At 48.7% G+C, this 14,662-nt stretch overlaps 1 long non-coding RNA gene across 1 annotated transcript; it reads right to left on the reverse strand.

The window, feature by feature from the left end:
* Positions 1 to 513: 513 nt before the first annotated feature.
* Positions 514 to 8,542, reverse strand: LOC132657993 (uncharacterized). Its single transcript, XR_009596852.1, has 2 exons — positions 8,447 to 8,542; positions 514 to 5,039 (listed from the first exon to the last, which is right to left on the reverse strand). It is a non-coding gene; the product is annotated as an uncharacterized LOC132657993 (long non-coding RNA).
* Positions 8,543 to 14,662: the final 6,120 nt, after the last annotated feature.

Raw genomic sequence — 14,662 nt, forward strand, 5'->3', positions numbered from 1 at the left:
TTGACATGTTTGCATCGGCTGAGGCTGGCCTGTGGTCAGATTTGGATGGAAATGCATTGCAGTGCCTGGAACGGGCTCAGCATGGGGAGTGGGAATCCATCCTCTCCCCTTGCCTGGGACATCTGAGAAAGGTGTTGCTGGGTCCAGGTCCCTGGTCCCTAGTCCCTGTCCATGGCTGTGAGTGGAGAAATGCTCACAAGGAGGATGGATTTGGCGATGAGTCCCCACCACCCTGTGGTCCTGATGCAGCAGGCCAGCTCACTTGACTGCCAGTTGTCAAAAGCCCCTTATCTTTTATATCCTTACATCTAATGTTGACTCCTTATAGATTTATAACTCTCCAGATTTAAAACCACTCCTTATATCTCTTTATAAGCACTCAAATGCTCAGCACAGTGGTTGATCAGAGGAGATTTGGTCAACACTTGCTGAGTTGATTGATAAGGCCTTAGCATTCTTTCCACTGTCATCTGTCTTACTGTCTTCAGACATCTGAATGGATTTAGAGATGTATTATGTCTCAGAATCTTTATTTTCTGTGGATATTCAGGATAAAGTCACTGTCTTCCCAGGCTTCAGCTCAGAAGCATCGTTTTAGACAGAAAATCTTCTCTCAGTTATGTGTTTTCAAGCTGTTACCTGTTGGATTTAAGGCATGAGGGAAATACTAAAATAACATTTAGTTCCACCACTGAATCCTCTCTCATGTGTTCACCATGGAACAGAAACACCGTTCTCCATCCAGGTCTCCTCGCAGATTTCAGCACCATGGATAGGGCCGATGCCCAACCTGGCTTGAGAAACTACTCAGTCTTCAAGGGAGCTGCGAACAAAGATTTCATCTAGGGACTTGCCTAGTGGTCCAGTGGCTAAGACTCTGTCCATGCTCCCAATGCAGGGGGACTGAGTTCAATCCTTGGTCAGGGAACCTGATCCCAGATGCTAACTAAGAGTTTGCTTGCAGCAGCTAAAGACCCTGTGTACTGCAATTAAGACCTGGTGTAGCCAAATAAATAAGTATTAAAAAAATAATCCTAAAATAAAAATTAAAAAAAAAGATTCCATCTGGTGAAATGAGGAGGAAACAGAAGGGTGAAGTCGACAGATGAATGCCAGGAATTTGAGAGAGAGATGGGAGGATAGAAAGGGTTCTGGGGGAGGAGTGACTGAAGGTCACCTTGTGTCCTCGAGTCCTTGACACCTTGGGAAACCTTGTGTCACACAGGCTTCGGACGACTTGTTCTTGCTTACCAGGAGACAACTTGCGTGAGGTCAGGGATCTATCCACATCTGGGCAGATTTTCTCTCTTTGGTGCCATCTCATAGCCAGGCTCTAGAGGACAGTACACTAGACCTAAAATGTACCCCGATGGAGCCACTATGACCTGTGACCTGTGCTCTGATTCAGGGCAGACATTTATCATAGGAAGGAAAAGAAAGAGAAGAAAACATTAGCTCTAAGTGGCAGGCAGAGACAACTTCTTTAACAAACACACACCTGCCTTCCAGAAGACTCGAGACCCATTTCCCCTCTTCACTCCCCACTTCTGGCTTCACTCCCTGCCTCCTCGCTACTTCTGGGACCTGCACCCTGTGCTCATTTAATGGCTGGCAATTGCTCTGCTGGGTCTCATCTTACCTCCTGCTGTTCCTCTCTGAACATATATGCACATAAATTTATTGATCATTTATTTACTTTTGTTTGATGATCCAACTCAAGTCTACTTTAATTAGAAAGTTAGCCTTGGGCCAAGTATCAGTTCAGTTCAGTTCATTTCAGTCGCTCAGTCGTGTCCGACTCTGCGACCCCATGAATCGCAGCACGCCAGGCCTCCCTGTCCATCACCAACTCCCAGAGTTCACTCAAACTCATGTCCATCGAGTCAGTGATGCCATCCAGCCATCTCATCCTGTCATCCCCTTCTCCTCCTGCCCCTAATCCCTCCTAGCATCAGGGTCTTTTCCAATGAGTCAACTCTTCACATGAGGTGGCCAAAGTGTTGGAGTTTTGGCTTTAGCATCAGTCAAGCATAATATATAGTTTTTTATTTGCCTACTTTTGCAAACAAAAAACTACCTAACTACCCTACCCCCATAGCTAATTAGCTTGACAAGATTTGTATAACAGCAAGGACCATGAAATGTTTTGAATGCATCCACCCAGCTTGGCAAGAAGGTGGTGAAGGGAATGCATTCCAGGTCTGTATTGGCCCAAGTGTCTAGAAAGATGACCTAGTCCTTATGGGATGGTCAGAGAGGTGTGGCTCAGGCTGCAGAGACAGAGGCTTGGAAGCAGGACCTCTTAGTGCCCTCTTGGCTCCTGTTCTTTGGCTTCATCTTTGTCTCCTGTAGATACAGAAAATATGTACCACGATAGGCAAAGATGACTGCTTCAGTCCCAGAAGTGGCCTCAGCCCCTGAATTATTTACAAGGAGATGTGATTAAATGATGCCTGCTCTTACATTCCTCCCACCCTTACTGTCTGCTCATCAATCACAGATGGCTACAGGTAATTAGGAAAAGTCTTCACTGCGGAGATCTATTTACTGTCACAGATGCTTCATAAATTGATACTTCTTTCTCAAATCAAAATCATTAAAATAAAAAACTAAATTTGACTACATCCAGTGAAGATAATAATAATCTTACCCTGGAGTTATCTCATGTCTTATCTTGGTTAAGTCTCCAAATCTTTCTGTGCCATCCCTTCTTTTATCCCTAAAAAATTCTCACTAGGGCAGAAGGGTCAGGAATTATTCTCCCCATTTTGCAGATGGATAACATGAGGCTCAGAATGTTCCTGTGTCCAGAACACAGGTATCCATCCTGAAACTGTGAATGCTGGCTGTTCAGCTCCCTACTATGACCCTTCCTTCTGATAAACTCTGTTCCTCCTGAGCCATGGACCTCCACAGCCAAGTCTCTGCCTGATGTTCAAGGACTGAGATGTGATTTCACCGCAAGTCCACTCACCCATATTCTTTTCCATCCAAGGGATCTGGGCAGGACCTGTCACTTACAGCTCCACTCTTCCAGTTGGTTAAGTCAAAGCCCTGAACTGCATATGCCGTCTTCCAGAAAATCCTCATACATTTAGAACATCTTTATTGTCCAGCCACTTTCCTGCCTGCCCCACATGGCAGTTGTCACACAGGACCATCATTCGTCTAGATCCTGTACAAGGTCCACCAACTTCTACTTCCACTCAGACCCCTGCAATTATCTCCCCTTGCACCAGCCTGGGGGGCGCTCTTCACCCTGAATGTCAGACCAGGTCCTCCTCTGCTCACACTCTTCAGGGCCTCCATCTATGCTGTGCTGTCCAAAATGGCAATCACAGGCCTGTGTGCTGCTGAGAAGTTAAAATGTGGCAGTGTGACCGATGAGCTGACTTTATATATTATTTAATACAGTTGAGTTAAAGATACATAGCAATCAGTGTTTAGTGTTGTTTCATATCTAGGCTCTGTGACCTTTCCACCTGCCTTCTCCTCTGTCCCTGACCCACCCCCCTACCCACCAAACACATCCCTGCCTCTCTGGGTCTCAGTGTCCCCACATGACAAAAGGGGGTACAGTTCTCCCATATTCTCACAGGGAACGCTGGAAGAGTGACTTGTCCTTACACCCAAGTAGGGAAGTCATGCAGTCATCCAGGTGACAGCACAGACAGCCTGCAAAGCAGCAGCTCCATCCATCCTTCTTCCCACCCACTCAGTGCAAAGAATCCCAACATCCCCCAGGCTCCTCTGGATTCTGTATCCTGTCCCTTCCACTCTGAGTAACTGCTGCTTGGCCCATGAGCTCCCCATATCGTGAGTGGGAGGGTGCGGGCCCTGGAGCATCTGGCCTGTGTTCAAACCTCAGCTCTGTCTATTCGCTGGGTACCCTCAGGAGGGATATTTAATCTCTTGGAGCTTCAGTGTCCTGAGGGCCCTCAGGGTTTCTGTCCCCCTGGCAGTTTCCCTCATGGTGTCCTCTGGCCCCATTACAATAGCTTCTTCCCGTATGTCCCACTGCATGACAGTGACACCTCCTTATGTCCCCAGGACACATCACAGTGACCCAGCATCACCAAGACATGTAATGGCCAGTCAACGTGGGCAGCAGGACGAGCTGCCACTTGTGTGTGAAATGAAAGGTCTTGCTTCTTCAGGACGGCCTGGGGGTTTATTTTGGCACAGGGTGGGGCAGGCAGAAGCCACAGTGAAAGGTTTTGTAGCACATTCAGGGATGGGCTTCTTCCTGGGCCGTCCTGCCCCAGGAGGGCTTAGCCACCGTTGTTTTCATACACTCCCCCCTCTTTCTGCTTCTGTTTTCTGTCCTGCATTCCACCTTCCCTGGGACCCATCTCTCTGAGACATCGCAGCTGTAAATGCCACATGCAGGAACTGGCCTGGGGACGTGTATAGCTCATGTGAGCGCATTGTCCACTGAGACCTTCCTGACTCCTGTTACCTGGGCCACGGGGATGATGTGAGAACATTTTCTGTTCAATTTGAAGCCGTTCTAATTCCAGATCTCTGTGTAACTTCACAAGTTTTTTCCTTTGTGTTTTTGCTGAAAGCAGCAAAGCAATGTCCTCTTTGCATGTTTCCCTCACCTGCCTCGCAGGTTTACATGCTGAATGTAAACTGGGAATGTGAGAATCAGGAGGCTGGTGGGGCTCAGCTCACACTGGACCCGTGAGGAGAGAGGACTTGGGTCTGGAACCACAGAGGATCACATTTAGAATTTAATTCTCTACATTTAGAATTTAATTCTCTTCTGTCACCAGACCTGTCCCTGGGCCCAGAACTCCACAGGAACAGTGACGGCGGGAAAAACTCAAGTTTCCTGCAGGTGTGCGACTCTGCCTTCCCCAGGCCTCTGGATGGGGTCCTTGGTGGGCATCTCTGACCCGGTCCTGATGGCCGTGGGTGTGCTGATGTGTCCTGCACAAGCCCCCTCCCAGTGTCTCCAGCTGTGCTCAGCTGCACGTGGAGGGAAGGCAGGTCGGGAGGCCGGGGTCCATCTGGGACTGAGGCCCAGCTGTCCTCTGAGGATGAGAACAAACGTGTGTCAAATGTTGGTCCTCTCGGGCCATCGTGCGGTCAGGATGCATCTGTCTACAGACAGGACTGACCGACTCAAGCCCACAGGGGTCTCGATTGGCTGGTGGGCCTGGAGGCTGGGGGAGGGGGGGATTCAGGAGGCATTTGGATAGGGTGAGGGCATGGGGGCCATGGTTCAGGGCCTTTGGGGTGCCCTCGAGTGCCCTGATCACACACTGAGGATCCAGAAGCAACCTGGGGTGAACGGGATGTCAGGAAGGTCCGAGCACAGAGCCTGTGGGTCCTCAGTGTCCCAGCCCGCCTCCCCCCACCCCAAATGATACACGTGTGAGTGGGTTCAATCCTGGCTTCCCTTTTTAAGAAGTGCTGCTCCACTTAGTTGGTGAGGTGTGGGGTTTTCTTATCCCAGATGCCCAGACCCCACTCAGTACCCTGGGTAAACAGTCCCCATTCTAGGACTCAATACCCACGATCAGAACCTGAGGGCTGAAATGAGTGTTCAGGGTATGCCCAATGCAAGACACACGTGAGTTGAGGGACATAGAAGATGTGCTGGAGGCCACCCTCCACTGCAGCTCCATTAGGGAGTCAGGGAGATGGGTGACAGCCAAGTCTTGACTGCCCACGGTCCTCACGTGGACTATGGTGGAAGAAGCCTCCCCACCCTCTTCTTGACCTTGTCCGTATCCCACCCCGCAGCCTGTGGGGGTCCTTGGTGGAGATGAGAGGGGGCAGGAAACTGTCTCCAAAGTGCAAGTTTGACTTTTTGCTACACACGCACACACACACACACACCAGGGTTTCTGAAATTAATAGCTGCTGTTTTCAGTTGCCTTCCTGGGCATGGAGGTGGGAGCTGGGGAAGACCCCTGGAGTGCCACTGGTGGAATTTATGAGTGAGGACGGGCAAATTTACACCCCACCCTGTACTGTGAGGAAGCTCTTCCCGCAGCTGGCCTTGGAAAGAGTGACCCAGTGATGCAGCTCTGCTTTGTGTCAAGGGTCACACAGAACTGTGTCACCTCCCACATGTGCTGGGTGTCCCTGGGGCTGGGCACAGCTCTCCCCGGCACTGGCCATCAGGTCAGCTCACAGGAGGAAATGGGCCCTCGAGTGTAGGTGGGATGGGTCTGGTTCTCAGCTTTCCCTGGGCTCAGCTCTCCCCACACATGCTTGTTCTGGGTCTGTGTCCCTGTGAGGAGTCACTGGTCCATCTGGGTGACGTTGTTCTTGGGCTCACAGCTCCCGAGGGTCCCCAAGAGGAGTAGCTGCCTAGGCCCCATGTGGAACCTCCCATCAGAGAGATGTTTATGAATCACCATAACTGCTGTGGGCTTCCCAGGCTGATGCGGGGTTGGGTGGGCAGAGACAGGCCCTGACGGCTCAGGCAGGGCCTCACAGGGGGCTGCCCTTGCAGCCATCTGATTGAGCCCACCCCCAGGGGCCCATGCTCTAGAGAGGAAGGTCAGAAGCTCTCCATGGATGTCCCCCTCAGGGCATCAACATCTTAGAAACGCCAGCCCAGGGTGGATGCACTGAGTGCCGCTGAGGGCTCAGCACTGACAAAGTGTATGGAGACTGACTCTCAGATCAGGCTCTGCAGCCATTACTCTGGAACATTCCTGCCTCCAGCTCCTGGCACGCTGGTGGCTGTAGGATGTTCTAGTTCCCTCATGTCTGATGCCATTTACCTATGCTCAGGTGGCACTGTGTTCTTGTGTGACCATGACTGGGAGCCTGGATGACCTCAGATCACAGTTTCCACCTCTGGAGCCATTACATACTGAGAACTAAAGAGCAAGCTGCCTTTCTCTGTGATGCGGGTGGGTCTGTTGGGTGGTGGGAGTGGGCAGATGGGGGGTAAAAGTTCAGCAAGAAGTGTTTTTGTGAGCGTGTGGGGGAGAGGGAGGAAGTAAAGTGGTTCAATCTACAAGGTTTAAAAAATAAAGTCATGGAGTCACTTGTGATTAAATATAACTTTTTCTCCAAACCTGTCACCACTTGATGGAGGTGACACCAGATTTAGACAGTCTGTGGGTGTCTTCGTGGGAGCAAGTCACATCTTCATTGCCAGGGAAGGTTTACTTGAAAATGGATTGAAATTATCCATGCTAAAAAGCGAACATTTCACGAAGACTTATGTGAGCGAGTGACGGCCTGGGTGCATGCTCACCTCTCGGCTAAGGGTGGGGACACCATGATCACAGCATCCCCACCCCCAGCTGTGTCCATGAGAGTGTGGTCACATCTCCCAAAGGTGATCCAGAGGAGGGAGAAAACAAAGAGAACAGGGAACCAGTGCAGAGTCATAGGGAAGGAGCAGCTGGACATAGAAGGCATGGGGCCACTTGGTGCAGGGACCACAAAGACAAGGACTGTGTATATTTGATATCTGCACTTAATGACCAAATGGAATAGTTTTGTGACTCCAAACAGGAAACCAAGGTATCAAGTACACATTTTTTATCCTGAAAATTAGCAGACTGCTGAATACTGTAAGAATAGGACTTGGTGTATCCGACAGAAATCATGCTGTCTCCGTGTTTGCAACTGAGCAGGACACCTGGGGCCTTCCTGGGCACAGAACCCCTGTCCTGTGTCCCTTTCTCTTGTTTGTATTAGAACATTAGTTCCCTAGGCTTTCCCCAGATTCCAAAGAGCAAATTTAATCAGAGAAGTCAGAAAATGCAGAACCAAAGGAAAACAGACAAGTAAGACAAAAATAACAGTTTAGCCATAAAACAAAGTCAAGGACCTTTAGTTCCTCCTCAAGGGCTATTGATACTATTCTGAGCCAAACCCTTGAGTTGTTTTGCAGATACTGAAGCCCGCCACCAGTCAAAGAAGCTAACTGTATGCCACCCACAAGCACTAGATCCTGGACCAGCTGGAAAGGATGTTCTGGAAGGGATGATGTTGATTCCTAAAATATCACCTTTACCTCATCACCAACTAATCAGAAGGATGTCTACAAGCTGATCACCTACCTGAGACCTTCTCCATCACTTTGCCTTTTAAAAACGCTTCCCTGAAAGCCATCAGGGAGTTCCAGTCTTTTGGCGCATGAGCAGGCCAAGCAGTCTCCTTGCATGACCCTGAAATGAATGCTGTACTTTCCTTCACCCCAAATTTGGTAGAGTACCAGATTTCTGTCTTTAATTCTTTTATTTTTCTCCATTTAAAAGATTTCTTTCACCCCTTCCTTCACCCCTTCCCCTCCACTTCCCTCTTCTTACCTTCTCATTCCCTTCCACACCTAGTCCTCCTCCTAGGGTGTGCCCTTCTCTGGGTCCCATGTGGACACGGGTGTGGTGCCCTGTGTCCCCTGCCCCCATCCCCACATCAGCGCCCTCCCCCAGGTCTGAACTAAATAGGAGCACACCACACTTACTGCGAGCTGGCGCCCTGGCTGGCCTGTGGTGCTTTCTCCACACAGGTCTCTTCTCTCCGTTGGTTGCTGCCCCGCCCACTTGGGCCCAAAGCCTTTGTCTCTCTCACTGACTCCCTGGCAGTTCTGCCCACCTCACAATCCACCTCATTGGACTGGGAGGGTCATGCGCCCTGCCCCTGCCAGCCAATCCTGCTTCAGGGGTGGAAATGATTATGCTGATTGGCCAGGCCTGAGTCCCTGCCCTCTCCTGAACCAATCACCAATCACTGTGTCTGGTTGGGGGAGGGGCCTGGAGCAGTGATTGGCAACTTCCTGAGGCATGTGCTCCCCCTAAATTGCTCCACTAGACCGGCAAGAGGGGACTTCCCAGAAAGAAAATGAGGTCACCTGACCAGAAGTTGTCTCACCTCTACACGCCGCCCCCACCCCTGGCAGAAAATCGGTGCAGGGACGTTTTGAGACAACAGCAAGCACCTATGACTCACACCCTGAGAGAGCTTAGTTTCTATGCATTCCTTTGATCCTAGGCTCGGAGCTAGGTGCTGGCCATGCTCTTGCACTACTTCTTCCTGAGTGCCTTTGCGTGGATGCTAGTAGAAGGGTTGTATCTCTTCAAGTTGGAGATCAAGGTATTTGGATCAAAGGACAGCAAGTACCACCACTACTATGGGATAGGATGGAGTAGGTGGGACTAGGGTTGGCTAGGATAGGGTGGCGTGGGGTGGGGTGGGGTACGGCAGGCGTGCCTTCATCTTCACGTCCTTCTTGGCACCCCTGCCCCAGGAAGGGCAGAATGGGAAAGAGAGCCTCACTGGACAATTTATGACAAAGACCTCTTGGTTTGTTTGTTTAGCTTTGTGTTTGTCAGTCCTGAGGAGTCCTGGCCAGTAGGTGAGAACTCTTTCCTACAGGAGGGTTAGGCCGTATAATTGATACCTGGCATTCTGGCATTTGCTGTAAAGCATCTACCAGACGTTGGCGACCTGTTACTTGTTTCTGATTTTCTCTAAATACTTTTAGTTTTCACAGTCCTCACCGTGCAAGAAGATAACAGATTCGTTTTTATGCTTTGAGCTGGCAGGTATAATTCCTTTGATGAAAAATTGGAGGTAAAACACACCCTACCCCCACCCCACTGGTCTTCCTGCAGTGGATGTCTTCATTACTCCTCTGGGAGGATGGAAGAGGGAGGCCTTGGACTTCGAGGAGCAACTAGATGGCGGGAGTCAGGGTGGGGTTACTGGACAGGAGGCCGCTAGAGAGAGGTGGAAACTCCTGGGAAGAAAGGAGGAGAGTGGATGTTGGTTCGTAGACAAACTGTCTCTTCGTCATTTTGCGTTATCTTATTGCTTAAAATTGTTATATCTTTTATTGAAAATCTGAATATTCCATTTTTCAATAGATGCACTCCTGACAAAAAAGGGATTACAGTGCTTTTAAACAGTCTTTTGAAAACCAAGACAGGCAGAGTTATGAAGACCAGGACCTTTTACCTCCTTCCCCACTTCAGCTGAGGACTGACTCTTAATCTGGGATCCACTGAGATCAGATAGGGAAATGGCTAGGTGGAGAATACGCCTGGTGACTTAAAAGCAGGGAAATTAAAAAAAAAAGAAAGGTTGAAAACTTTATTGAGTCCACGCACAGCTGGATATGAGAGCTGGACCCAGTGCCCCAGCAGTTTGCTCATTTCTGAGCAGTGGCAACCTGGTTTTCAAACTCAAATACACATGCCAAAAGGAGATGTTCTGTAAACGGAAGCTCTCACAGGTGGCAATGTAGATAATCAGCTTTTAGGTTTGTTTCATAAATTCAGATTTTTATTTTCTTGATGGAACCCCCAGCATCCTCCCTGTCCCCTCCCTGTCCCCCCCAGTAAATCTATCCCTCTGAACAAGGTCTGTGGAAAGTGTCAGCATTTCCAGCAGTGGCTACACTCCTTGGGCTCCCAATGGCTCCCCTACCTCATCACCTCCATGGGGCCTGTTTGTCACAGGTGCTGGGTGACTACAGCAGCCTCAGGAGCTCAGGCAGGTGGAACACTGGATGACAGACATCACATTGGTGCTGAGCTTGGGAGGGAAATGGGTGATCACAGAACATGCTGGAACTCCCCAGGGCAGAGTGACTGGCTGAAGCCAGTGAAGTTGAAGAGCTTCGATCTGGGTTAGGATCCCCAGAGAAGAACACAGGAAGATCAGAGGAATCTGGACTCGAGGTTACTTCCTCCCTGGTTCACCATGCTTGGGAGTTGCAGCCAGCTCTGCTGGGTCCTTCAGTGTGACCCCCACAGGTCTCACTCTGAGTGGGTTTTTAGAGCATATGCTCTCCTCTTCTCCTCCACCCCACAAGCTCCACTAACCTCAGAGGACTCAATTGAATTGAACTAGGAGCCTTTGTGGAACTCACCTCACCCAGGTCTATGCTGAGGGGCACCCATTTCTCACAGCCCGTAATTCAAGGTCAGAAGACTGTGACCTACCAGCTCAGTCCAGCCCGTGTGATATCGTCTTTGTTGACAACTTTAGCATCTGGTTTTTCTTGAGCTGCTATAAGACCTGGCACCCTGGACTCTGTCCCTTTCTGATGGCACTTTGCTGGAGCTGGGCAGCTCACATCACCAGTCTGACCCTTGGAGGATACCAAGCCTGCAGGTCCATGCCGACAGCGTGCTGGGCCAGAATCTAGCAAACCTGCAGCTTCCATCTGTCTTCCTGTCAGTTTTCCCTTAATTAATTTCATCAGCAGCTTAGAAGCTGTGCCCTTAGTTCTGATAGGTTAGAATTGGCTCTGAGCCTAAGTACATTGAGTCTGCAGGTGTCTGGGCTCTCTCTACCTGTGATACTAATTAGGAAGGAGCTGGTGGCTGGCTCAGGACACAGGGAGATAATGCTGTAGGGACAGGCCTTCAGGTTTCCTCCCTTCTCTTACCCTGACCCTGAACAACACCTGAAGCTGGTGGGAAAGACCAGAGGACACCTTCCACTGGCTGTTCTTCAGATGCCAGGCCCAGTGTGAGCGAGTGTGCAGTGGATAGAGGTGTCTTCTAGACACCTTCTATACACCCCATCTTCTAGAGTGTCCATGAGGCAGTCAGGAGAGGACAGCACCGGTGAGTACCTGCTATGGTCTTTCCAGTAGTCATGCATGGATGTGAGAGTTGGGCCATAAAGAAGGCTGAGCACCAAAGAATTGATGTTTTCCAACTGTGGTGTTGGAGAAGTCCCTTGGACAGCAAGGAGGTGAAACCCATCAATCCTAAAGGAAATTAACCATGACTATTCATTGGAAGGACTGATTGAAGCTGAAGCTCCAGTACTTTGGTCACCTGATGCAAAGAGCCAACTCCTTGGAAAAGACCCTGATACTGGGAATGATTGAGGATAAGAGAAGGGGGTGACAGAAAATGAGACGAAGGATCACTGACTCAATGGACATCAATTTGAGCAAACTCCAGGAGATAGTGAAGGACAAGGAAGCCTCAGTTAAGTTCAGTCGCTCAGTCTTGTGCGACTCTTTGCAACCCCATGAGTTGCAGCACGCCAGGCCTCCCTGTCCATCACCAACTCCCGGAGTTCACTCACACTCATGTCCATCGAGTTGGTGATGCCATCCAGCCATCTCATCCTCTGTCATCCCCTTCTCCTCCTGCCCCAAACCCCTCCCAGCATCAGAGTCTTTTCCAATGACTCAGCTCTTTGCATCAGGTGGCCACAGTACTGGAGTTTCAGCTTTAGCATCAGTCCTTCCAGTGAACACCCACACACCGAGGAAACCAGAATTGAAAGAGACACATGTACCCCAATGTTCATTGCAGCACTGTTTATAATAGCCAGGACATGGAAACAAGCTAGATGTCCATCAGCAGATGAATGGATAAGAAAGCTGTGGTACATATACACAATGGAGTATTACTCAGCCGTTAAAAAGAATTCATTTGAATCAGTTCTGATGAGATGGATGAAACTGGAGCCGATTATACAGAGTGAAGTAAGCCAGAAAGAAAAACACCAATACAGTATACTAACACATATATATGGAATTTAGAAAGATGGCAATGACGACCCTGTATGCAAGACAGGAAAAAAGACACAGATGTGTATAACGGACTTTTGGACTCAGAGGGAGAGGGAGAGGGTGGGATGATTTGGGAGAATGGCATTCTAACATGTATACTATCATGTAAGAATTGAATCGCCAGTCTATGTCTGACGCAGGATACAGCATGCTTGGGGCTGGTGCATGGGGTGACCCAGAGAGATGTTATGGGGAAGAGGGGGGGGGGTTCATGTTTGGGAACGCATGTAAGAATTAAAGATTTTAAAATTAAAAAAATAAAAAACTAAAAAAAATTAGTAATAATCACCTATGAAAAGAAAAAAAAAAAAAGATCTCCTTTAGAATGGAGTGGTTGGATCTCCTTGCAGTCCAAGAGACTCTCAAAAGTCTTCTCCAACACCCCAGTTCAAAATCATCAATTCTTCAGTGCTCAGCTTTCTTCACAGTCCAACTCTCACATCCATACATGACCACTGGAAAAACCATAGCCTTGACTAGATGGACCTTTGTTGGCAAAGTAATGTCTGCTTTTGAATATGCTATCTAGGTTGGTCATAACTTTCCTTCCAAGGAGTAAGCATGTTTTAATTTCATGGCTGTAATCACCATCTGCAATGATTTTAGAGCCCCCAAAATAAAGTCTGCCACTGTTTCCACTGTTTCCCCATTTATTTCCCATGAAGTGATGGGACCGGATGCCATAACCTTAGTTTTCTGAATGTTGAGCTTTAATCCAACTTTTTCACTCTCCTCTTTCACTTTCATCAGGAGGCTTTTTTGTTCCTCTTCAAGCCTGGTGTGCTGTAATTCACGAGGTCAAAAAGATTCATACAGGACTGAGTGACTGAGAGAAAACAATACTGCACATGCTCACACTCTCGGGAATGGAAGAGATGTGTGTGTGTGCTTTATTTTCTTCTGTGATGCTACCTGATTTCTTTTAGGAGCTCATGTTCAGCAGGAAGGTGGAATTTAATCAGCCAATTCTGGATCCTACCAGGAAGAAATATTACATAGTGCCACGACAGCTGGAGGCGCATCCCAGGCTGTATTGTGCTGCAGGAACAAATAGCCCATGAAATTCCAGCAGCTTGAAACAACCAATTTTTTCTTGCTCACACTTCATGTCTTTCATAGGAATTAGGAGATTTCACTTATCACTGTAAAAATCTTGATGAAGACAGCACAGTCTGATCTGTTTGAAAAGCACCTATTTTCAAAGGCAAAAGCTTGAACTCCCCCAAGGTGTATTTCATTAAGATGGGATCAGGATTCTGAAATTTCATGCACTGTCTTGTTGGTATCTCACAGTTCAGAAGCTGGTAACAGAGGAAAAAGAAATGGGGATTGGAGTTGGTTAATAATAATAGATTATTGTAGGGATTAGCTTCATGCCTTGCGTGACTTATTTTCCATACACATGGACAGGTCTCATGTAGTCCTCACGATAGCTTAATGAGGAAGTTCTACTAGTTTCCACGATGAGAACATGAAGGCACAGAGGCATTTAGCTAGTTCCCTGAGGCTGCACAACTGGTTGGGAGTGGCCCCGCAAAGGAACCAGGTATTTGGCTCCAAAGCCCACTCACTGCTTTCTCCATCCTGCTGCCATGTTCCTCATTCTGCCATCTGTGAACTTTCTCTTGATACACACGCTCATCTAGCCTCTGTAGCTTGTTCTGCAGCTGTGACTTTGGGGAAATAGCCTCCCAGTCTCTACTTTCTATTGAGTGTTTGAACCAGTTCTGTTTTGCTATCTTCAATGCTGCAGAGAATATCTTTGTACACAAATTTCAGGGGCTTCCCAGGTGGCACTAGTGGTAAATAACCCTCCTGCCAATGCAGGGTAGACTTAAGAGATGTGGGTTTGATCCCTGGGTCAGGAAGATCCACTGGAGGAGGGCATGGCAACCCACTCCAGTATTCTGGCCTGGAGAATCCCATGGACAGAGGAGCCTGGTGGGCTGAAGTCCATGGGGTCGCATAGAGTCAGACTTGACTGAAATGACTTAGTATGCACGCATACAGGACAAATTTTGAGCACAATACCTGGTGCTTAATGGATACGTTAAGTACCATCTAGGCCCAATGGTCATTAGCAAGGTCACACATACAGCTTCTTTAGGTGCTCTGTTAGAGAGCCTCCTTATTCTCATC

This window comes from Ovis aries, chromosome 17 (genome assembly GCF_016772045.2).
Source record: "Ovis aries strain OAR_USU_Benz2616 breed Rambouillet chromosome 17, ARS-UI_Ramb_v3.0, whole genome shotgun sequence".
Taxonomy (NCBI): Eukaryota; Metazoa; Chordata; class Mammalia; order Artiodactyla; family Bovidae; genus Ovis; species Ovis aries.